Below are 27,188 nucleotides of genomic sequence, written 5' to 3' on the forward strand. Positions count from 1 at the left end.
ATAAACAAATGAGCGGCAGTTTAATATCTCCCCTTAGGTGCTGTAGCAACTATAGTATAGTTGAGCTTGTGACCAATCATTCTTACAAAACTCCAACCTATGGTCACTGAAGTACTGGCCCCCCAGTCCTGCTCCCTATGGTGGGAGTAAGGGAGAGACCCCCAGCACCCTTGTAGGAAGTGTGACCTGGGAATGGTGTCAGAGCAGATGAACCATAAGTGCTGAGAGGGCAATACTGTGGCACGGGCTACAGCGTGTTCTGAGGCTTGAGAAACCTGGAAAGCAGAAACAGGAATGAAATGGGAGCTGTTACCAGTTTGCACTCTCCAACGAGCTGACTGAACCTCCGCGGGAGGAGAGCTGAAGCAAGAGTTCAGGGGAACTGACCTGGGGCTGTGTCATCAGAATGGGGGTGGTGAGCTTCCACCACCAAGATCCTCTGGGAACAACCACTAGAATGCCAGAGGCGAGGTCAGTCTGGCCTGATCTAAAAGTAAATGTACAGCAACCAGACCAAAACCTGAAACTTATTTAATATTCCAAGGAATTTATTCACTCATTCAACAAGAAGGAGGGTTCCCTCACCTGAAGCCATCACTGTGCGGTGCTGTGCTCAGTCAGGTCCAACTCTTGGCAACCCCATGGACTGGAGCCCACCAGCCTCCTCTGTCCATTGGATTTCCCAGGCAAGAATACTGGGCTGGTTTGTCATTTCCTCTTCCAGCAGACCTTCCCCACCCAGGGGCTGAACCTACATCTCCTGCACTGGCAGGTGGATTCTTTACCACTGAGCCACCAGGGAAGCCGCCAAACTCAGCCCAGCTTGTACCCTAATCTCAGACTTCCAGCCTCCAGGCTTGTGAGAAAATTCATTTCTGTTGTTGAAGCCACCCAGTCTAGGTATTTGGTTACTAGGTAAGCCCAAACTAACATACCAGGTGGGCCCAATGTAGTCACATGTCCTTATAAGGGAAATAGGGAGGAAAAGAATAGGAGATGTCCATTACATCATCAGAGAAGATGTAATGATGGAAGCAGGGATTGTCATGAAGCACAGCCATGAGGCAAGGAATGTCAGCAGCCTTTTGAAGGACAAAAGCAAGGAAACATATTTTCCCGAAAACCTCCAGAGGGAGGAACACAACTCTGCCAACAAGTTAACGTTAGAGCTGTAAGATAATTGATGTGTTGTTTTAAGCCACCAAATTTGGGGTAATTTGTTACAGCAATGATGGGAAACAAAAACACCTACTATGTGCCAGGTGCTGTCCTATGCATTTCACATAGAGCAGCAATTAAGTCCTTATTCTCATGCCAAGTATATTCTAGTGACAGGAGACAGAAAATAAACAAGCTTATTAAGTAATTTTTTTTTTTTTAGTATTTAGTATATTCCGAGGAGATACATGCTATAGGGAAATAAACAGGAAAGAGAACAGGACTGCCAGGCTGACAAGACTGCTTGCAGTTTTAAACAGTGTGGCCAGGATGAGCTTCGTTGGGAAGGCAGCATTTCAGCAGAGATCTGGAGGAGGTGAAAGTGAGCCATGAATATAGCGGGTCAAAGGATAAACGACAGAGGGAAGAGCCAGTGCAAAAGGCTTTGTTCAGGGTGTGCCTGACCCATTCAGGATCAGCAAGGAGGCCGTTGAGGCCACAGCAGAGAACACTGGCTCTTGCTCTGGGTGCGACGGGAAGCATGAGGGTTTGAGCAGAGACATGACATGAACTCGTGTTGCTTCTAAAGGATCCCACCTTGCCTGCTCCTTCGGGAAAAGATGGGAGAGGTAAGGGGACTAGGAACAGGATGGCTGGTAGCCGTGGAAGTAAGGAGTCAGATTTCTGGATCTATTTGGAAAGCAGAGACAAAACATTTTTTGACGGTCAGAAGTGACTTTGAGAAAGAGAAGTAAAGAGTGACTCCAGAGTTAAATTAAGTTGAAAAAGTGAAAATGTTATTCGCTCAGTCATGTCTGCCTCTTTGAGACCCCATGAACTGTGTAGCCTTCTAGGCTCCTCTGTCCATGGGATTTTCCAGGCAAGGATACTAGAGTGGGTTGCTATTTCATTCTCCAGGGTAAATTAGGTTAAATTGGGTTAAATTAGAAGCAAAACGTGAAACAGCTTGTTAAAATTCCAATTAACAAGTCCAAAGTAATTCTGTTACCATTAAACATGTAAATAAAAGAAGATAGAATTTGGGCCCAGTAAAGAAATAAAAAGAGAGAAAAGAGTTTTGGTCTTAAGTTGCAAAGTGTTGGAGAGGATTTGGGGGGAGAGACTCTCTTAAATGCTGCGTATATGAACTGGGCGCAGGTTCAGCTACACCGTGTGCACTGTGCTTAGTCGCTCAGTCGTGTCCGACTCTTTGCGACCCCATGGACTGTCGCCCACCAGGCTTCTCCGTCCATGGGGATTCTTCAGGCTAGAATACTGCAGTGGGTTGCCATGCCCTCCTCCAGGGGATCTTCCCAACCCAGGGATCAAACCCAGGTCTCCCGCATTGCAGGCAGAGTCTTTACCATCTGAGCCACGAGGTAACAACAATGAAAACAGTGGGTTGGCCGAAAAGTTCGTTCAGATTTCTCCATAAGATGTCATGCAAACCCAAGCAAACTTTTTGGCCGACCCAATACATGCGTTGAAAACAGTATGGAGGTTTATTTCTCACTCCCATGACAATCTAGGAGAAGACACCCCAGGGTCTGTCCTGGCTCTGCCATCTCCAGCACGTTTCCCAGGTTCTCCTGTTATCACCATTTCTCAGCCGTCAACAAGGGAATCAACAGGAGGATGTCCAGAGTACAGATCTATCAAGTAAGGACCCAGAGTTGCAAACATGTCCTTCCCTGCACATCCCACTTGCCAGAACAAATCTTGTGGCCATACCTAGTCGCAAGGATGCTAGGAAATTAATCTGCAGCTGGAACGCTGGGTGCCAGCTGCAACTTGGGGAGATCTATCACCCTGAGACAGAGGGAAGCATGGACATCACAGGAGACTTGGCAACCTCCGCTGTTCCATCACCAGGGGTAAAGCTGATGCAGCGTTTCCCATGAGCAACTGGGTAAGATGGATTGAAAACTTTGAAATGTTGACTCACAACTTCACTTCTAAAAATTAACCTAAGGAGGTCATCATGCTATTTTGCCCAGTGTTGAGGATATACATTTTAAATTAAATTTGAAACAATACAACATTCTAGGGAATCAGAGAATTAGAGTCTAACATTTGCCTCATAAGTTTAAGCCTATTCACTTGTCTGTTTCCCTGCCCTAAAATATGTGAATCTTGAGGACTGGGGTGGTTTCATATTTATTTTTGATCCCATGGGGTTCAGCACTCAATATGTATTTGAAAATGAATGAAGAAAGAAAGAATCGTGAGTATGAACAAATATTTAGCTAAAGAATAGCTATTGTAAAATAATTGAATGTAGCCAAAAAACTGAAACAACTTTAATATTCAACAAAAGATGGTTGGTACAATAAATTATACGCAAGATGGACTTTAATGTGGTTATTCAAAATGTCACTGTAGTAGCCCATGCAATGACCTAGAAGGTTTATTACATATTGTTAAGTGTTAAAAGAGCAGGTTATACAATTTTAGGTAAATTATTATATAATTTATACTTTAAAACACACATATTGATACTAGTCAGGAAAATGTATACCAAAAATTTACCTCTAATTATTTTTTCTTTTTATCTCCCAATACGTTATCATACAAGGACATGATGACTACATGTTGCTTTAAACTATATCTTTAAAAATGAGAAAATTATCTTGCTTTCACATTGAACCCTCCTGCTCATTTCTCTTTCTGTCTGTGGTGATGATATTGGATACTCTCTCATCTCCAGGCTTAAGACCTTGGAGTCAGCTTTCATTTTTCTTTTCCCTTGCCTCTGATACGCAGTGATTAGATAGACTGGGTTGGTTTTTTCCTCAAAACAGTTCTTATTTTTGTTCCTTCTCCCTTTCCTTCCACAACTCTGCTCTGTTCAGGCATTTAGTCATTTCTCCAAAAAGCAGAAGTTGAGTTTCAAAGAATGAACATGTCTCAAATCATAATTGCAAAACGTGAAAGGAGATACTCCAGGAGAGAAATGGAAAGGAACACAGACAAGCATCATGACAGCAGAGGTCAGGCAGGAGCCTCCTTGACCCTCATCGCTTCCTCAGGACATTGGTTTCTGCATTTTCCCTCTAGACCCCAGGACTTTAAAAGTTGTTCCATCAGACTACAGACAGCCACTAGTTGTGAGATACCAATTTTTAAGGTGATACATACAACATGAAGATAATGGTTACTGAGTGGTATGTGTGATTAAAGAAAGTCCTATTGGGACTAAGTAGATAGCATGTTAATAAGCTGAAAATGCAGTGCTGTGAATGGTTGATAAAACTACACACCTGGCTTCATTCTGAACCTGGGTTTGTCTCTCTGGGACATGAGAGCCTTCTTGTGAGACGTGGGGGCAGTGATTGCAGAGAAATTTTAAGGCACCAAGGAGACCACTGAACATCAATCTAATTCAAGCCAGTGGTGTCAGCAGTGTTCATGCTGGGGCAGGTGGGTGTGTGGGCTATTCGCCTGCTGGCTTTGAATAGCCCCACCCCCAGCTCTTTAAAGCAGCTTCGGGACCCACCATGTCTCCCTGAGGGCATCTACCCCAGGTTCAAGTAAGCCCTAAGGTCCAGGAGGATCAGGAGGGTAGGACATTCTAAGTTCTTTTTTGCTTGAAAGTTCTGTTCAAAGAGTATAAAATAGGGAGGCGGGGGGAACATCCAATGGCTTCTTAAATTTTTTTCCAGAACCTCCTAAAAATGAGAAATTTCTCAAGAAGCTTAATGTACTATTCCTCTTCTGAATGGACCACCGAGGAAAATTAAGCAAAGCATTGCATTGAACAGACCCTCCCTACTCCTTTGGCTACAGCAGTTACTAGGTCACACCATTCTTGGTCACTTTGTCAGCTATAGCCCTTCCTCATATATTCCAGAGTCAAGGAGTAGAACCTTCTCCGTCACCTAACCTCCCACTCCAGCTGCAAAACACCCTCTAGAAAGCTCAGCTGATGGACCACAGTAGACTTCTCCTCCCTCTCCATCTGCCAATGGGAGGGCCAGGCTGCGGGTACCTTCCCATATTCATCCAGCAAAGGGCGTCCCTTACACTGCTCCATGTGTCCTCTGAGGACTGGAAAAGCAGTTCCTTGATCAGAAAAATAGGATCTCAGATGCCACAGGGCATCTACGCCTGTGTGCCACAACAAAAGATCCCATATGCTGCAACAAAGCACCCACATGCCACAACTGAGACTCGATGCAGATAAATCAATGAATTAAAAAAAAAATCTTCAAAGTCTCAAAACATTGTTCTGATGATATAAATTGAATTGATAAACAATGAAATATGAAATAAATTAAAAGATAAAAGAAAGATAGGGTTTTTTAATGAATCTAGCAGTCAGACACGACTGAAGCGACTTAGCAGCAGCGGCAGCAGCAGCAATGCAGGAGGCCTGGGTTCGAGCCTTGTGTCGGAAGATCCCCTGGAGGAGAGCATGGCACCTCACCCCAGTACTCTTGCCTGGAGAATCCCATGAACAGAGGAGCCTGGTGGGCTACAGTCCACGGGGTCACAAAGAGGTGGACGCAACTAACACTACTACTAGGAATAAGGCTAGAAATATATACCCGCTAGATTTACACAGTGACTAGAAAGATCCACAAGAATTCACTGATTTCCCCAATAAAATGCAATTGACACATGATGGCTGGTGTTTGGAACGTGACAGCTCATGCTCTTCCCTCTTTCCCAGAGCTCCTGTCTCCTTTGGCCCATCTTCATTCACTGATCACATATTATTGGAATGCACTGTGGAGTAAGAAGATGTACCTGACATACTCAGTTTCATTTCATTACAACAAACTTTACTGAGTGCTCAAATGAATTTTTCCTCTTACAAAGAAGACTTAACCTGTGGCAATAGCCCAGGTGAAGCCCTCCCCAAGGGCCTGAGAGAGGATGGGTGAGTCATAGATAACAGGAGGCAGACAGACCAACAACTACCAAACATGTTGTGTGTACCAGCTTAGAGACACAAATGAGAAATTTGGGTGACATGATTCCAAACGTTCTTTCCAGTAATGATTATATTATGACTCACTATTATCTGCATCATGGATTAGCATGTGATCTCCTGTAAAATATTTCATGCTACTATTAAACTCCTATATTATTTAATTTTTCTTAAGTTTGAATGTTGTATCCCAAACTAGACTTCAAGTTTTTTAAGACAGTCTGTTCTTACCTTTTTTCACTTCCTTTACACCAGTACCTGTGGAGTGGGAACTCAGGGACTACATGTTTATTGAAATTGAATGTCAATTACTTTCAAATAAACAAACATCCAAGCTCTGTCTGCTTCCTGGTTTACCTTCCTTATACACTAAGTATTGGTGGTGCAGCATGTTCATGTCTAGAGAAGTTGCTGACCTGAGAGGAAACACAGCCCCACCATCAACAGAAAATTGAATTAAAGGTTTACTGAGCATGGGCCTGTCCATCAGAACAAGACCCAGTTTTCCCCACAGTCATGTCTCCCATCAGGAAGCTTCCATAAGCCTCTTATCCTTATCCTTCAAAGGGCAGACAGAATGAAAACCACAATCACGGAAAACTAATCAAACTGATCCCATGGATCACAGCCTTGTCTAACTCAGTGAAACTATGAGCCACGCAGTGTAGGGCCACCCGAGATGGATGGGTCATGGTGGAGAGTTCTGACACAATGTGGTCCACTGGAGAAGGGAATGGCAAACCACGTCAGTATTTTTGCCTTGAGAACCCATGAACAGTTTGAGGAGGCAAAAAGATATGACACTGAAAGATGTCACCCCAGGTCAGCAGGTGCCCAAATTGCTACCAGAGAAGAGTGGAGAAATAACTCCAGAAAGAAAGAAGAGATAGAGCCACAGCAAAAACAGTGCCCAGCTGTGGATGTGACTGGTGATGGAAGTGAAGTCCGATGCTGTAAAGAGCAATATTGCATAGGAACCTGAATGTTAGGTCCATGAATCAAGGCAAATTGGAAGAGGTCAAACAGGAGATGGCAAGGGTGAACATCAACATTTTAGGAATCAGGGAACTAAAATGGACTGGAATGGGTGAATTTAACTCAGATGACCATTATATCTACCACTGTGGGTAAGAATCCCTTAGAAGAAATGGAGTAGCCATCATGGTCAACAAAAGAGTCCGAAATGCAGTACTTGGATGCAATCTCAAAAACAACAGAATGATCTCTGTTCATTTCCAAGGCAAACCATTCAATATCACAGTAATCCAAGCCTATGCCCCAACCAGTAACGCTGAAGAAGCTGAAGGAACGGTTCTATGAAGACCTACAAGACCTTCTAGAACTAACATCCAAAAAAGATGTCCTTTTCATTATAGGGGACTGGAATGCAAAAGTAGGAAGTCAAGAAACACCTGGAGTAACAGGCAAATTTGGCCTTGGAGTACAAAATGAAGCAGGGCAAAGGCTAGCAGAGTTTTGCCAAGAGAATGCACTGGTCATAACAAACACCCTCTTCCAAAAACACAGGAGAAGACTCTACACATGGACATCACCAGATGGTCAATACTGATATCAGATTGATTATATCCTTTGCAGCCAAAGATGGAGAAGCTCTATAAAGTCAGCAAAATCAAGACTGGGAGCTGACTGCAGCTCAGATCATGAACTCCTTATTGGCAAATTCAGACTTAAATTGAAGAAAGTAGGGAAAACCACTAGACCATTCAGGTATGACCTAAATCAAATCCCTTACGATTATACAATAGAAGTTACAAATAGATTCAAGGGACTAGATCTGATAGACAGAGTGCCTGAAAAACTATAGTCAGAGGTCCGTGACCTTGTTCAGGAGGTGGTGATCAAGACAATCCCCAAGAAAAAGAAATGCAAAAAGGCAAAATGGCTGTCTGAGGTCTTACAAATAGCTGAGAAAAGAAGACAAGCTAAAGGCAAAAGAAAAGATATACCCATTTGAATGCAGAGTTCCAAAGAATAGCAAGGAGAGATAAGAAGGCCTTCCTCAGGGATCAATGCAAAGAAATAGAGGAAAACAATAGGATGGGAAAGACTAGAGATCACTTCAAGAAAATTAGAGATACGAAGGGAACATTTCCTGCAAATATGGGCACAATAAAGGACAGACCTAACAGAAGAATTAGATATTAAGATGAGTCAAGAATACACATATCTATACAAAAGATCTTCATGACCCAGATAATCACGATGGTGTGATCACTCACCTAGAGCCAGACATTCTGGAATGCAGTCAGGTGGGCCTTAGGAAGCATCACTACGAACAAAGCTAGTGGAGGTGATGGAATTCCAGTTGAGCTATTTCAAATCCTAAAAGATGATGCTGTGAAAGTGCTGAACTCAATATGCCAGCAAATTTGGGAAAACTCAGCAGTGGCCACAGGACTGGAAAAGGTCAGTTTTCATTCCAACCCCAAAGAAAGGCAATGCCAAAGAATGCTCAAACTACTGCACAATTGCATTCATCTCACACGCTAGCAAAGTAATGCTCAAAATTCTCCAAGCCAGGCTTCAAAAGTATGTGAACCATGAACTTCCAGATGTTCAAGCTGGTTTCAGAAAAGGCAGAGGAACCAGGGGTCAAATTGCCAACATCTGCTGTGAAGTGAAGTGAAGTCACTCAGTCGTGTCCGACTCTTTGCGACCCCATGGACTGTAGCCTACCAGGCTCCTCTATCCATGGGATTTTCCAGGCAATATTACTGGAGTGGATTGCCATTTCCTTCTCCAGGGGATCTTCCCCACCCAGGGAACGAACCCAGGTCTCCCGCACTGTAGACAGACAATTTACTGTCTGAGCCATCAGGGAAGTCTGGATCATGGAAAAAGCAAGAGAGTTCCAGAAAAGCATCTATTTCTGCTTTACTGACTATGCCAAAGCCTTTGACTGTGTGGATCACAACAAACTGCAGAAAATTCTGAAAGAGATGGGAATACCAAACCACCTGACCTGTCTCCTGAGAAACCTATATGCAGGTAAGGAAGCAACAGTTAGAAATGTTTATGAACAACAGACTGGTTACAAATAGGAAAAGGAGTACATCAAGGCTGTATATTGTCATCCTGCTTATTTAACTTCTATGAGGAGTATATCATGGGAAATACTGGGCTGTATGAAACACAAGCTGGAATCAAGATTTCCAGGAGAAATATCAATGATCTCAGATATGCAGATGACACCATCCTTATGGCAGAAAGTGAAGAAGAACTAAAGAGCCTCTTGATGAAAGTGAAAGAGGAGAGCGAAAAAGTTGGCTTAAAACTCAACATTCAGAAAACTAAGATCATGGCATCTGGTCCCATCACTTCATGGGAAATAGATGGGGAAACAGTGGAAACAGTGACAGACTTTATTTGGGGGGCCTCCAATAATCACTGCAGATGGCCACCACAGCCATGAAATTAAAAGACACTTGCTCCTCAGAAGAAAAGTTAAGGGCCAACCTAGACAGCATATTAGAAAGCAGAGACATTACTTGTCCAACAAAGGTCCATCTAGTCAAAGCTATGGTTTTTCCAGTAGTCATGTATGGATGTGAGAGCTGGACCATAAAGAAATCTGAGCACTGAAGAACTGATGCTTTTGAACTGTGATGTTGGAGAAGACTCTTGAGAGCCCCTTGGACTGCAAGGAGATCCAACCAGTCCATCTTAAAGGAAATCGGTCCTGAATATTCATTGGAAGGACTAATGATGAAGCTGAAACTACATCCTCTGGCCACCTGATGCAAAGAACTGACTCACTGGAAAAGATCTCGATGCTGGGAAAGATTGAAGTCAGGAGGGGAAGGGGACCACAGAGGATGAGATGGTTGGATAGCATCACTGACACGACGGACATGAGTTTGAGCAAGCTCCAGGAGTTGGTGATGAACAGGGAAGCCTGGCGTACTGTAGTCCATGGGGTTGCAAGAAGTTGGACACGACTGAGCAATTGAACTGAACTGAGGTTGCTGACAGAGATGATTTCCCTGATGCTTTATAAGCACAAGCCTTTCTTTAAAAGGCATTTAAAGGCACATGAAATTATTATATTAAGCAAAAAGAATAGGATACACAGTAGTAGCATAGAATATATCCCAATTTTAATAGAGACAAATATGTCATTGGAAGTTCCAGACGTCACTAGCCAACAAATGCAAATGGCATCACACTAGTATTTAGATGCCGAAGTTTCTGTTCTCATTCCCTCCTGCAGAAACTGGGATTCCTCCTTAAAAGACTCTCCAAAAGGGACCCCCACATGATCATATCTGACACTCAGGTACAGGATGCTACCTGGCATCCAGCGTATTCCCCAGATGCTGTCCACTGCTGTGAAGCCACATGAAGGGCTAATAATGCCCAGCAGGAAATGCCCAGCAGGAAATGCCAATGTCTGACCAAGCTGGGCTCTGTCCCTGGAGACATCACACTGCAGTGCCTGGAAACACAGCAGTGGCCTTCTCTCTGGCTCCAGCATGTTGTTGCCCATACCCTGAAGCTACATTCTTTGTGTCTCTAAACTCAAAAGTCCATAAAAGCAAGCCATCTTGTTGCTATTCCAACTCCTCTCTCCCTAAAGGCTGTGACTTTATCTGGAGGGCCTGGTGGGAAAGAGATACCACACTTTTCTCCCTGTTGCCTTGATCCTCATCTCTGTCTTCACTTGAGCCATCAGAAACACAACAAAATCCAGCACACCCCTCTCTCTAAACATACCCTCTGGAAAACTGTGCCCTCAAGCACATCGAACACACATTGATGCCTAGAGAGGTCAGCAGCCCAGCCAATTTCCAAAGTCTAACTCAGAAGGACACAGTATGGGTTCAACAGTGACACCCTGTGACATAAAAGCTTCCCAGGTGGCTCACTGAAAAAGAATCTGCCTGTCAATGCAGAAGACACAAGTTCGATCCCTGGGTTGGGAAAATCCTCTGGAGAAGGAAATGGCAACCGAACTCTAGTACTCTTACCTGGGAAATCCAATGGACAGAGGAGCCTGGTGGGTTACAGTCCACCAGGTTGCAAGAGTCTGGCATGACTAGCAACTAATATAAACAGCAACAATATACATATATATATACACACGTGTTTGTGTGTGTGTGTGTGTGTGTGTGTGTGTGTGTGTATTCCAACAAAAAGACTAAAAGGAAATGTACCAGGATATTAATACTCATTCCCTCTGTGGAGTAAGATTCCAAGTAATTTTAATTCTTGGATGTTTTTATAATCTCCAGATTTTCTAGATTATTAGTTTATCATCAGAAAAAAAGTGTTGATTAAAAACATCTATATCAAGCCTGCAAGATAGCCAGAGAGCTGCTCTTGTGAGTACCCCTGCAGAAGTCAGCGAGTTGAATGAGGAAACCATGAAGTGAACGCCAGATAGCTCATGTCCCAGGAAGTGTCAGAATCTGCCGGGGTCCCTCCATTATCTTAGTTCATTAAGAGTAAAAAGCACGCAACAAAACTGATTCCTGGCTGGCTTGTTGCCTGATGAGTCTCAAGAGTCACAAAGGCAAGGAAGTTCATTGTAGGGGAAAAAATATGTAAGCCATTCATGTGTACCAATAGCCTTGGAATTAGCGGAAACCTCACAGGGAAAGCTATATGAGTTGTCAGAGGCAGCCTAATGAAGACATCTGCCAAATAGAGAAATTTGGCCAGAAACGTAACAAGACATTCAGACCATGTTACAAAGAGAATAGAGTATTGCTATGAAAAACTTAAAAGTGCTGTGTGCAGTAGTAAGCAGGAACTGACCGAAGCATCAGAGACAAAAGGAGGCAAGTTGGCTTGTAGAATAATAGTGTTCATGAAAAACATTGGCGAAACAAACTTTATAGTCTTTTAAGTTAAACATGATCCATATGTGTTCAAATAAGGAGAGTATGGGTCATAGTTATTTTGTGTCCTTCTAGAAAATAAGCACTGAGAAATCAAGGTTGTGATGTATACATTAAACAATAACTCAGCAAGGATGTGATGAGTTTCCTTAAAAAGATATAGAATGACATTTTATAAAGATGCATGCACCTCACATTATATGCAATATAGAATTTTCCTCTGGTACAGGAAAGAACACAATAGTACCCAATGAGACAATAGGAATGTTTCTTTAAGTCTGGTAAGAAGTGAATTCCTTTTTACAGTCTACAATTTGTTAAATTCACTATTTGGGCTATTGTTATGGAAATGTAAGACACTTACAGAAATAAGAATATAAGGAAATTTAAAACTCATTATAGCAAGAGTAGAATTCTGCAAATACAGAAAGAATAAAAATCATGACCACTATTATTCAGTTTGTACAAAATTTTCAGCAACTTACATTCCAAGTAAATTTCCTTAAATCAAGTTACATTGCAAACCAAAAAGGGACTGAAGTTAGGTAGAACAGGTATTTCTGAAAGAGGGAATAACATTGTGTATCGACCTGTGTTTTAAAGTAGCCATCTTAAAAAAAACAAACAAAAAAAAACAGATAATCTTCCTTTAATTTTCTTTTCTGCTCCTCAAACTAAAGATAAATACCATCTCAGTATACGATAGTCTTCTCTCTGTAGAATATACCTCCAGCAATGTTGAGGGCAGTCAAGAAGTAAATGTGAGTGGGAATCTAGTTTGGAAGTTTCATTCTGTTCCCGAGTATCTAATGGCTGATAATGAAAACAGTATTTTCAGACACACTTAAAATCTAACCTGCTTTTCCTAGGCAGAGACACTTGAGTTAGTCACCTAATGAAAAGTGTGTTCCTTTCAGGGTCACCTTGCCCCAGGGGGAGAGGCCTGTAGCTGTCTTTGGTTGCCACCTCCAACCTCAGGCCTCCTGATGGCCTCTCCTATATCCCTCTTCAGTTTTCACTAGAGGACTTAGAGCAATGGCTTTCAAGCTTGATTTTAGCTGCAGAATCCCATCCCTTAAAAGGTGCCTTATAGAACTTCCCTGGTGGTCGAGTGGTTAAGAACCTGCCTGCCAATGCATAGCACACAGGTTTGATCCCTGCTTTGGGAATATTCCACTTCATGGGAAATAGATGGGAAAACAGTGGAAACAGTGTCAGACTTTATTTTGGGGGGCTCCAAAATCACTGCAGATGGTGACTGCAGCCATGAAACTAAAAGACACTTACTCCTTGGAAGAAAAGTTATGGCCAACCTAGATAGCATATTGAAAAGCAGAGACATTACTTTGCCAATACAGGTCCGTCTAGTCAAGGCTATGGTTTTTCCAGTGGTCATGTATGGATGTGAGAGTTGGACTGTGAAGAAAGCTGAGTGCCGAAGAATTGATGCTTTTGAACTGTGGTGTTGGAGAAGACTCTTGAGAGTCCCTTGGACTGCAAGGAGATCCAACAAGTCTGTTCTAAAGGAGATGAGCCCTGGGTGTTCTTTGGAAGGAATTTTGCTAAAGCTGAAACTCCAGTACTTTGGCCACCTCATGCGAAGAGTTAACTCATTGGAAAAGACTCTGATGCTGGGAGGGGTTGGGAGCAGGAGGAAAATGGGAAGACAGAGGAAGAGATGGCTGGATGGCATCACTGACTTGATGGACATGAGTTTGAGGGAACTCCGGGAGATGGTGATGGACAGGGAGGCCTGGCGTGCAATTCATGGGGTCGCAAAGAGTCGACACGACTGAGGGACTGAACTGAACTGAACTGGGAAGATTCCACATGCCGTACAGCAACTAAGCCCATGAGCTACAACTACTGAGCCCGTGTGCCCTCGAACCCGTGCTCCACAACAAGAGAGAAACCCTTGCTCACTGCAACTAGAGAAAGCCTGCATGCAGCAATGAAGACTCAAGGTAGCCAGAGAATAAATAAATTCATTAAAAAACAACAAAAAAAATTGCTTTAAAATAAAGAAATAAAAGGAGCCTTATATAGTAAACAATTCTCACTCAGAACACTCCTGAGAGGTGGGAGGGACACAGACCTGTCCCCACCTCCTTCTCACCCCTGAGGTACCTGGAGGATTTGGGAGCCAAGCTGGAGGAGCTTGGCCCAGGGCGATGATCCAGAATCAGAGCTGGTTATTAATGGGTCCTGATGGACTTGAAGCTTCAAGGATAGTTTGTAGGATAAGAAAAATACTTTTCCTCTGACTTTATCCTATAACTCTTGTCAAGCTCTGTAAATTAGGCCAGAACTCTAAGCTTTCTGTTGACCTTGTTTGTAGCCTTTTGTGTGTATCTGGCTATTTGCAGACACTCGAGGGGCCTTAGAAAATTTCAAAGAAGGTGCTCAAGGCCCTTTTCTGATGCCCTATCTTAACAGATGATCTAGCCCAGTGAGTCAGATAGAAATGTAATGTGAGCTACTTGTATAACTTCAAGTTTCCTAGCAGCCAAATTAAAAAGTACAAAGAAACAGGTGAAACTAGTTTTAATGATGTTTTTTGTTTAGTCCAATATATCTAGTATAACTTGGACCCTTATTATCCACTGATTCTGTTGTTCAAATGTTTTCTTTGAGGTACAATTAACATACAACATTATGTTAGTTTTAAGTATATAACAAAATGATTTGATATTTGTATATATTGCAAAATGTCTCTCACCACACTTACAGAATTCTTTTTTGTGATGAGAACTTCTAAGATTTACTTTTAGGATTTGCATATGTTTTCAAATATGCAATATGGTATTATTAACAGTAGTCCCCATGCTATACATTACACCTCACAACTTATTTATTATATAACTAGAAGTTTGTATCTTTTTACTCCCTTTACCATTTCACCCAGCATCCAGTCCTGCCTCTGGCAACTACCAAATTGTTCTCTGTATCTGTGAGCTTGGGTTTTGGGAAGATGTGTTTGTTTTTAGAGTTCAGATGTAAGTGGCATCACGTGGTATTTGTTGTCTTCTGTCTGACTTATTTCACTTAGTATAATGCCCTCAAGGTCCACCCAAGATGTTGTGAATGATTTTATTCATTTCTAAGACGAAATAATAGTCCCTATATATGTATATTTAAATTCAGGCTTAAATTGAAGAAAGTAGGGAAAACCACTAGACCATTCAGGTATGAGTGAAGTCGCTCAGTCATGTCAGACTCTTTGCGATCCCATAGACTGTAGCCTGCCAGGCTCCTCCATCCATGGGATTTTCCAAGCAAGAGTACTGGAGTGGGTTGCCATTTCCTTCTCCAGAGATTCAGGTATGACCTCAATCAAATCCCTTACAATTATACAGGGGAAGTGACAAATAAATTCAAGGTATTAGATCTGGTATACAGAGTGCCTGAAAAACTATGGGCAGAGGTTCATGACATTTTACAAGAGGCAGTGATCAAGATAATCCCCAAGAAAAAGAAATGCAAAAAGGCAAAATGGCTGTCTGAGGAGGTCTTACAAATAGCTGAGAAAGGAAGACAAGCTAAAGGCAAAGGAGAAAAGGAAAGATATACCCATTTGCAGAGTTCCAAAGAATAGCAAGGAGAGATAAGAAAGCCTTCCTCAGTGATCATTGCAAAGAAATAGAGGAAAACAACAGAATGGGGAAAACTAGAGATCTCTTTAAGAAAATTAGAGATACGAAGGGAACATTTCATGCAAAGATGGGCTCAATAAAAGACAGAATTGGTATGGACCTAACAGAAGCAAAAGATATTAAGACAAGGTGTCAAGAATACACAGAAGAACTATATTAAAAAGATCTTCATGACCCAGATAACCATGATGGAGTGATCACTCACCTAGAGCCAGACATCCTGGAATGTGAAGTCAAGTGGGCCTTAGAAAGCATCACTACGAACAAAGCTATTAGAGGTGATGGAATTCCAGTTGAGCTGTTTCAAATCCTAAAAGATGATGCTGTGAAAGTGCTGAACTCAATATGCCAGCAAATTTGGAAAACTCAGCAGTGGCCACATGACTGGCAAAGTTCAGTTTTGATTCCAATCCCAAAGAAAGGCAATGCCAAAGAATGCTCAAACTACTGCACAATTGCACTCATCTCATGCTCTAGCAAAGTATTGCTGAAAATTCCCTAAGCCAGGCTTCAACAGTATGTGAACTGAGAAGTTCCAGGTGTTCAAGCTGGATTTAGAAAAGGCAGAGGAACCAGAGATCAAATTGCCAACATCCATTGGGTCATCAAAAAATCAAGAGAGTGCCAGAAAAACATCTATTTCTGCTTTATTGACTACACCAAAGCCTTTGACTATGTGGATCACAACAAACTGAAAATTTCTTAAAGAGATGGGAATACCAGACCACCTGACCTGCCTCCTGAGAAATCTGTGTGCAAGTCAAGAAGCAACAGTGAGAACCAGACATGGACAACGGACTGGTTCCAAATTAGGAAAGGAGTACATCAAGGCTGTATATTGTCATCCTGCTTATTTAATTTCTATGCAGAGTACATCATGCAAAATGCCAGGGTGGATGAAGCAAAGGCTGGAATCAAGATTTCCGGGAGAAATATCAATAACCTCGGATATGCAGATGACCCCATCCTTATGGCAGAAAGTGAAGAAGAATTAAAGAGCCTCTTGATGAAAGTGAAAGAGAAGAGTGAAAAAGTTGGCTTAAAACTCAGCATTCAGAAAACTAAGATCATGGCATCTGGTCCCATCACTTCATGGCAAATAGATGGGGAAACAATGGAAACAGTGACAGACTTTATTTTCCTTGGCTCCAAAATCACTGCAGATGGTGACTGCAGTCATGAAATTAAAACATGCTTGTTCCTTGGAAGACAAGCTAAGGACCAACCTAGACAGTGTATTAAAAAGCAGAGACATTACTTTGCCGACAAAGGTCCATCTAGTTAAAAATATTGTTTTTCCAGTATTCATGTATGGATGTGAGAACTGGACTATAAACGAAGTTGAGTGCCGAAGAATTGATGCTTTTGAACTGTGGTGTTGGGGAAGACTCTTGAGAGTCCCTTGGACTGCAAGGAGATCCAATCAGTCCATCCTAAAGGCAATCAGTCGTGAATATTCATTGGAAGGACTGATGCTAAAGCTAAAATGCCAATCCTTTGGCCACCTGATGTGAAGAACTGACTCCTTGGAAAAGACCCTCATGCTGGGAAAGATTGAAGCCAAGAGAAGAAGGGGACAATAGAGGAAGAGATGGTTGGATGGCATCACCAACTCAATGGACACGAGTTTGAGCAATCTCTGGGAGTTGGTGATGAACAGGGAAGCCTGGTGTGCTGCAGTCCATGGGGTTGCAAAGAGCTGGATACCACTAAAAGACTGAACTGAACTTAACTGATAGGTTTATTTATCACATTTTCCTTGTCCACTCATTGGTGGACACAGGTTCTTTTCAAAAGCTTTTTTAGTTTGAGGTGGTCTCACTTGTTTATTTTTGCTTTTTTGACTTTGTTTTTGCTTTGAAATCCAAAAAAATAATTGTCAAGACTGACGTCAAGGAGTTTATGTTTTGTTCTAGATCTTTTAAAGGTTTCAGGTCTTACTTTCAAGTCTTTAATACATTTTTAGTTGACTTTTGTCTATGGTGTTACATAGTGGTCCAGTTTCATTCTTTTGCAAAAAGCTGTTCAGTTTTCTCAACACAATTTGTTGGAGACTGCTCTTTCCCCACTATATATTCTTGGTTCTTTTGTTATAAATTAAATGACTACATATATGTTGGTTTATTTCTGAGCTCTCTATTCTGTTCCATTGATCTATGTGTCTCTTTTTATGCCAATATCATACTATTTTGATTACAATAGTTTTGTAATATCACTTGAAGTTAGGGTGTATGATGCCTCCAGCTTTATTCTTCTTTCTCGAAATTGCTTTGGTTATTTGGGGGGTTTATGGTTTTCTATGAATTTTAGGACTGTTTGTTCTTGTTGTTCAGTTGCTAAGTCATGTCCAACTCTTTGTGATCCCATGGACTGCAGCACACCAGGCTTCCCTGTCCTTCACTATCTCCCAGAGTTTGCTCAAAGTCATGTCCCTTGAGTCAGTGATGCCATCCAACCATCTCATCCTCTGTCGCCCCCTTTTCCTTCTGGCTTCAATCTTTCCCAGCATCAGGGTCTTTTCCAATGAGTCAGCTCTTCACATCTTCAGCTTCAGCATCAGTCCTTCCAATGAATATTCAGAGTTGATTTCCTTTAGGATTGACTGGTTTGATCTTGCTGTCCAAGGGACTCTCAAGAACCTTCTCCAGCACCACAGTTTGAAAGCATCAGTTTTACCTCTGTGAAAAATGCCATTGGAATTTTGACAGAGATCGTACTGAACCTATAGATTGCTTTGGTAGCATGAATATTTAACAATATTAATTCTTCCAAACCATAAGCATGAAGTATCTTCCCATTTATTTGTATCTTCTTCAATTTTTTCATCAATGTTTTATAGTTTTTAGTGTAGGGGGTCTTTCAACTCCTTGATTACACTTATTTCTAGGTATTTTATTCTTTTGATACAATTATAAATGGATAGTTGTTCAATTGCTGTCATGTCCAACTCTAGTTTTCTCAATTCATCTTTCTGATAGTTTATTACTGTATAGAAAGAAATGCAACAAATTTCTGTATATTGATTTTGTATCCTGTCACTTTAGTGAATCATTTATTAATTTGAACAAGTTTTTGGTGGATCACTGATTCTGTTTTTGTAAATTTGCCTACTCATTAAACTTTGTCTTAACCTCAATTTGTGTGCATGTAAAGAGTGGTAAAAAATTTGAATCACCTGACTCACATGCCAGCTGAGGTCAAACAAGGCAATGCTCTGCCTTCTGTTTCAGCTTTCATCCCATATAAACAGTGTCTTTTTTGCGGTCTACTTAGTGCCACATTTTATATATTTGTGGGGTTTTTCTGCTGGTGAGTCTCTTGTCTAAACTGACTCCTAAGCGAGGTCTGGCGTGCTGCAATTCATGGGGTCGCAAAGAGTCGGACACGACTGAGCGACTGAGCTGACCTGAAGCATAGTTTGAAGTGCTGTCTACTGTTCCTGAACACGAGAAGACTGTGATGTGCTTATGGAAAAAATACGTGTGTTAGATAAGCTTCATTCGTCATGAGCTATAGTGCTGTTGGCAATGAGTTTAATGTTAATGAGATAAGAGGTATTAAATAAGGTGTCTTTACATAGGAACACACATAAATCAAGATTATGTATTGATCAATTGGTGGAAATGTCATAACCAGAGATTCTCAGGAATCCAACCCTATATTTCCCCTAGAAGCAATGGTTCAGTATTCACTGATGCTCACGGCAATTTTATAAAATGAGATATATCACATTACTTTGTATAATTAAAAATCTTCATGTTGATGTATTACAAAACCAAAACAATACTGTAAAGTAATTAGCCTCCAATTAAAATAAATAAATTTATATTTTTAAAAAATCTTCAAAATCTGATGTGTGTTTTGCACTTACAACTCATCTCTTCAGACTGGCCCCATTCAAAGGGCTCGGTGGTCCATGTGGTGAGCAGCTATGTCCTAGACAGAGCAGGTCTAGATCGTGACTCACAGAGAAACTGAGACCATTAGGGAGATCTCCCCAGGCATGACCGCCACACACATCTGCCTCTCCAGGGAGCTCTGGGCCCCATAACTCTCCAGGGAAGTTACCCTTCCGTCTGTGCCTAAGTACTAGCAAGGAGTACATGGGGTTTTGAGAACTTGTAACAGAGAGTCCTGATCTCTTAGATATTAACTCCTGTATCAAATACATGATTTGCAAGTATTTTACCCCATTCAGTATGTTGCCTTTTTATTTGGTTGACGGTTTCCTTGGCTAAACAAAAGTCTTTTAGTTTGAGGTGGTCCCACTTGTTTATTTTTACTTTTTTGCCTTTGCTTTTGCTTTGAACTCTAAAAAATAATCGCCAAAACTGATGTCAAGGAGCCTATGTCTTGTTCTAGAACTTTTACTGGATTCAGGTCTTACTTTTAAGTCTTTAATGCATTTTGAGTTGACTTAGTACTAGCAAGGAGTACATGGGGTTTTGAGAACTTGTAACAAAGAGACCTGATCTCTTTGTTCAGACTTTGATTAGACTTCTCTGAAGAAGGAACGTTGAGCTCAGTCAGAGTTAATACACCAGAGTCTTAAATTCAACTCACTAAAATGAGACCTTTTAGTGAGTGAGTGGGGAGTTTATTTTAGCACTGAGCCAGGGGCACCTGAATTAGTGCCTGCAAGCAGTAGGTTTTCAATAAGCGTTTGTGAGTGAGTGGATAAGATATACAAGAAAAAGGAAAAAGGGAGAAAGAAGAAGTGGAAGAAAATTCCAATCTATGAGAAGATCATGTCCAAAGACCCTATGGAAGGAGGCAGCATGGTGCATGCGAGGACTGAACTTGAAGGCCTGTGGCAGGGCAAAGAGAATGAAGGAGAGAGCAGGATGAGAGGACAAAGAGAAGGTAGGAGCATGCTCCGAATGCATCGCTGGCCACCTTAAACACTGCTTTCTCCAACTTAAGAGACATTGATTTTTAGGAGGGGAGGAGGGATAGGAAATGATGTGACTAGATTTGGTTTCAGTGTAGAGAATGATTTGGAAGGCTGGGTATATTTTTGGCATAGAGCCCCATCAAGAAATCAGAAATAATAACGTAGATTGGACTGTGATGGCAACTGAAGGTGGAGGAAAGTGAATGCATTGGGGAAATACTTAAAAAATAAAATCAATATGATGTGGTAATTGACTGAATAAGACAAATGACAGAGAGCGTGATCAGGATAGTCACTTATCATGATTCCAGAATCACCAAGATTCTGGCTTGTGCCAATGAGATGGATTGTGGAGCTATTCTTCTAGAGAAAAATAACTGAAAGAACATTTCTTGGGGCTGAATAACAAGGGATTTTTTGCGGGGGGGACATGTTGGGTTTACAGTTCTTTTGATAGAGTTAAGTCATATAAAGAAGGTTATGCTATGGGTTTGGAATTCAGAGAAACCTGGGGTAGAGATATAAATTTGAAAGTTATAGTGTAGAATGGTAATTGAGGCCCAGTGTCTGGCACATGGTAGGAATTTAATAAATATTTTCTGACTTAATGAGTGGTTGAGAATTATTAAGGATGAATTTTATTAGGGCATGTTGAATTTTTAGTAATTGGGCTTAGAAATAGATAAATGTACTTCTAAGGCTTTATTTTTATAAAAGACTGATACACAAATAATCCAAATAACATTTTATCTTCCCCAAATCTATCATATTTTTTATGTGATGGCTTGTTTTTAATTATATTTCTTAGCTTTTAATGGTTTAATATCATTGCTTGAGATAAAAGCTACATTGAAGATAGAATCTCATTTATTATATGTCAGTTTATCTTTCCATATAAAAAAGATAAGAGATCTCAGAAGGAACTTTCCTGCAGTAATAAATTTTTATTTTTATCTCTATTCTTGGGGCACATGAAATTCTCTGACTAAAATTAATAAACAGTCTCATTACCCCATGTTCATAAATCATATTTAGGCTTGGATACCATCAGAAAGAGCAAATAAAGTCTCCGGAAAAAGCAGAGCCTTAATAAGTATTTATTAAACTGAATTGAGAGATTACAAGTATGTTTCCAGTCTCCTTTTCTGTTCATTTGTTTATTCCCTTTTATCCTTGTAACCAACCCATTTCCCCTCCCCACATCAAACATCCTAGTGTGTTTTACAAATACCTTGAAAGGGGTATTTGCTCTTTTGTGTGAATATATATTCTCTCTTAAAAATTATTCTTGAACTAATTAACTCATTAATTTTAAAATCTGTGTGACATCAACCACTGAATTATTACATGTTTTGACTGCTTCACATCAGTAAGACATAAACTCCCATCTTCTCCTATCTTCTTAAAAAAAAAACTTGCTGCACTCTTCTCTGAAACTTCTCTGAAACACTTCCCTGAAACTCTTCTCTGAAACTATCAAAGCTACATATTTTTTTGTCTTTTTTTTTTTTTTTTAACTTTTTGGCCATACCGCATGTCATGTGGGATATTCCCTGACCAGGGATTGAACCTGTGTCCCCTGAACTGGAAGTGCAGAATCTTTCTGTCTTTTTAAATTTATTTTTCACTTTTCAAATTGTGATAAAATATACATAACATAAAATTTACCATTTTAACCACTTTAAGTGTATAGTTCAGTTGCAGCAAATGCATTTGGAATATAATGTAGAGTATATGTGATGCATATACTTGTGATGTATATCACAGCTATCCATCTCCATAATTTTTCCATCAAACCAAACTGAAACTCTGCATTCATTAAATAATAACTCCCCATTTCCCCTCCCTCCACACCCTGAGAACCATCATACTGCTTTCTCTCTTTATGAATTTGACTACTCCAGGTCCCTCATATAGGTGAGGTGGTATCAGACAACATTGGCTCTTTTGTGACTAACATTTCACTTAATGTAACATCTTTGAGGTGCATCCACATTGTAGCATGAGTCAGAGTTTCCTTTCTTTTTAAGGCCGAATAATATTTTGTTGTATGTCTGTACCACACCCTGTTCATTCATTCATCTGTTGATGGACACTTGGATTGTTTCCACTGATCGGCTATTGTGAATAACGCTGCTATGAATATAGGTATACAAATATCTGATCAGGTTCCTGCTTTCACTTCTTCGTGGTATATACCCAGAAGGGTAATTGCTGGATCGAATGGCAATCCTACGTTTAATTTTCTGAAGAGCCACCATACTCTTTCTTCACAATGGATCTACCACTTTACATCCCCACCAGTGATACATAGGTTTCCAGTTTCTCCACATCTTCCCCACTACTTGCTATTTTCTGGTTTGTTTTTCTTTTAATAACAGTCCTCCTAATAGGTGTGAAGTGATTTATTACCATGGTTTGAACATGCACTTCCCTAATGACTAGTGGTGTGGAGGATTTTTAAATATGATTATTGGCTATTTGCATATTTTCTTTGGCATTGCGTCTATTCAATTTCTTTGCCCATTTTTAAATTAGGTTGTTTGTTTTTTGGTTGTTGAGTTGTAGGAGTTTTTTCATATCCCGGGTATTAACGCCTTATCAGATATATATGATTTGCAAATATTTTCTCCCATTCCATGGGTTGCCTTTTTACTCTCTTGATAGTGTCCTTTGGTATACAAAAGTTTATAACTTTATGAAGTCCAAGTTGTCAACTTTTTACTTTCATGGCCTGTGCTTTTGATGTCATAGCCAAACAATTATTGCCAAATGTAATATCAGGAAGATTTTTCAGTATGTTTTTCCTAAGTGTTAAATAGTTTAGGATGTATCTTTTATTTATAGAAATATAATTATGTTATATATCTCATCTGTTTGTTACTTTGTTCACTCAGCGCTATAACTTTAAGATCTACCCATGCTCCTATATGAAAATTGAATCCATTGCTTCTAGCTGCAGTATGGTCCTCCAGGGGGGTTCACCCTCACATTTTATCCATCTACTTCTGATGAAGGACATCAGATTGCCTCCTGCCTCAACAGGCTTAGACATACACTCAGCTGGGCTGAGTGGTGTCACTGCCTCACAGATGGCTGCCCAGTCTACTCTTTCACCAGAAGGCCAGGATACTCCTAATCTCACAATCCTCGCAACAGTAGGCAACATCCGTCTCTCTGATTATTGCCTAGTTAATGGGCACAATGTGATATCTCATTATTTTACTTTAATTTCCTTTATTAATAATGTTAGAGCATCTGTACATCTGTTTTTTACCTCGAAGAGTTTCCTCTTCTATAAACATCCTCTTCCACATTTTGCCCATTTTTCTATTGGATTATTTTGTTGTTGTAGATATGCAGAAGTTTCTCTGTATATTCCAGATGTTAATCCCTGTCCAAGGTAGACATTATAAATATCATACCTCTTTGTTTCACCAGTGATCCATGGGACCACAGTGTTTTATTTTCACCTTATTTTATTTAGCAGATACATTTTTTAAGTGAATTACTTTGTCAACAATAAAATTAATATTTTTGTGATGCTTGTTCTCTCTCCTTGATGAAATTAGTTGCTAGAAGTAAAGCAGTTAGAAAAGTCTGGCATATGTTAAGCATTGAATGCATATCATTGTTATCATCACTGTATTTAATTCAAATGTATGTTTCTCATATGAAATCATCTCTTATGATCTAACTAGCATAATTGCCTTAGGATACATTCAAATGACTGAAAACTGGATTCCCTGCTTGGCAGACAGATTCTTTTCCACTGAATACCTGGGAAGCCCTCTTAGGGATTATTAGGAGGGTTATATATGCCACAGATTTTGTAGCATCTTTGAACTTTTAAGAAAGAATATATACCCTGTGGCATGATGTCAGTCTGTCTGTTTCATTGTTTTAGTCTTCCTGATTCTCCATTCTTGTGTTACCTCATGGTAACCTCTTATTTCCTTATTCTAGGTACTAAGAGTCATTACCATGTTAAAAAAATTCACCGGCAATGTGATCCATTCTTCCCTTTAAATTCCCCAAGTAGAGGTTTCAATTCAATTTCTGGAAACACAGTCTTCCATCAAGGACTGAAGTGTCTACCAGAAAGGTTGCTTGTTTCATCTCTTTCACATGGACCCTCAGGCCCTGCTGTAGAGCCACTCCTTTGCCTCTGAACCATGACTCCAAACTTCACTTGGTGCCCTTGTTCTTCACTGTCATGAGGAAAACACCTGAAGTCGTGGCAGTGGGTCAGACGGTGTACAAAGGGAATCACAGACATACTTGTGTTCTCTGCCTAGAGCTTCTGATCACCCTATTGCAGACACAGATAATAATAGTTTTAATCTCTCAAAAATTTACTTTGATCAATGACATGTAAATAAACAAATGAATTGATTGTGATGTCAGGAAGGTATTTTCTTCCTAGATTTCTTTTTTTTTAAAAGTTTTTGTCCACACCACATGGCACGTGGTCTCTGAGTTCCCCAACCAGGGATCAAACCTGTCCGCCATGCATTGGAAGAGGGGCCAGTCTTAACCACTAGACTGCCAGGGAAGTCCCTCTCCCTAGATTTCTTATTTCTACAAATCCTGAGACATTCTGATTAACCGTGAGAATAACGTCTATAAGGGAGAGATGTAGATAAAAGGATAGAGTTACAGACCGACAAGAGGCGTTCAAGTGTACATTTTCACTTTGGAGAATGACATCATAGTGAAGTGGAGAGATTTTCTTGCCTGAATAATTGAATAGCTTTCATGGAAACAGTAATTATTTCCTAATTCTTTTCCAGATTTTTCATTACTGTCATGTTGCCTAGTAAATTTTTATTCACAAAGTATTATAAGGAAGATAATTCCATTTTTATCACACTGAATACAGTGGAATACCATTCATGTCAGCAATTTTCTCTTCAAGGTTGCCTCATGTAACTATTCCATTAGAAGTATTTTACTTAGTGCCTTTTAATCCAAAAACAGAAACTGCTCTGAACAGCTAAAGAGGGTGTTGGTTCTTTTTAAATGATGTTCAGTGTTTTCTTTTTTCCAGATTAGAGAGCTCTTACCTTACGGATCAAAATGTAAAAGAAACAGTTCAGTGTTTGCAGTGAACTTTGTTTTAGTGCATTGAGTATGTTTTCTTAGTAGTTTTGTAAACTTTGGCCATCTGTCACTGAGCTGGAGGACCACATACTTCCTTTGCCAGTGAAGTGAGATGCAATACATTTAATCTCTGTATGTGTAAAACCAATGATTTAAAACACTAGAATAATGGATCAAAGTCAAGCTGAAGGAAAAAGGCTAACATTTAACAATACTCCTAGCAGCAATTTTGCAAGCATCTTCACAGTGTGTGACTTGTACCATCTCATCAAGGACCAAATGTTTGTGTCCCCTCAAAAATTTATATGTTGAAGTCTTAACTCCCAACACGATGGTGTTTGCAGAGCGAGCCTTTGGGAGGTAATTAGGGCAAGATGATGTCATGAGGCTGTGGCTTTCATGATGGGATTAGTGTCATTGTAAGAAGAGAAAGAACCATCAGACCTCCTACCATATGAGGACATGGTGAGAAGGCAGCCAGCTGCAAACCAGGAAGTGGGTCCTCACCAGGAACTAAATTGACTGGCACCTGGATTTTGGACTTTCTGGCCTCCAGAATCCTGAGAAACCAATGTCTGTTGTTTAAGCCACCTGATCTATTTGCTGTTCACTGTTCAGCAGTTAGTGGTGTCTGACTCTCTGTGACACCATGGACTGAAGCACGCCAGACTTCCCTGTCCTTCACTTTCTCCTGGAGTTTGCTCAAACTCAGGTCTGTTGAGTCGGTGATGGAATAGCTGTGGGTGATAAGATTGGATGGAATCAGCAGTCTTACCTCAACTTCACTAGCTAAACTCAATTTTGCTATCTAATCATCTCATCACCTGATCTATAGTATTTTGTTATAACAGCCTGAGCAGACTAAGACGTGATTTGTGATAACCATAGGGACTGAACAGATACATTCAGCAATTATTTCTTCAGCTACTTTCTCTCTGCTTTCTATATGAAGTCCCACACTGAGAAGCAAACAAGGCCAAAAGAGTCTCACCAGCTGATTAGAGCCTTTGCAATCTCATGCTGACCATGGGAGAATATTCTGTGAAGAACACAAAATGTACCTTCATCAATTCCGACCTCCTCTTTTATGGCAAATAATCTCAAAAGTTAATTCCTAAGACAGAGTTGGCCACACAACTGTACCACCCACCCTCCTGCAACTTACACAAAGTGTCTGCTTTTTAAAATAAGATGCTTTTACCCAAAGGAATGGATGAACATTGGGATTTAGAACATCAAGGCATCTTTGTAAATAATCAGAATTTCTTTCCTTTGCACTCATTTGTGTTCACTGACTGCCTGCTCTGTTTTCAATTAAATACTTGAAGCCTCAGAATCAGGCTCAACTTCTGAGCTCCTCAGCCTCCTCTCTCATGCTCTGCAAATAGGCCTCTTGCTGATTCCATCCAGTCTTATCACTCACAGCTGTTCTGGAAAATTCTTTCCATGGTTTATAAATTTTCCTGTTACATCCAGTGAGTAGAATCATACTGATCCCTCTAGAAAAGAGCAAGTTTCCAGAAAGAAAAAGCTCCTGCATAGAGCTAGGAGAGGCTTTCTTCAGTCATCAAAGCTGGGAGCTCAAC

Source organism: Budorcas taxicolor, chromosome 12 (genome assembly GCF_023091745.1).
Source record: "Budorcas taxicolor isolate Tak-1 chromosome 12, Takin1.1, whole genome shotgun sequence".
NCBI lineage: Eukaryota > Metazoa > Chordata > Mammalia > Artiodactyla > Bovidae > Budorcas > Budorcas taxicolor.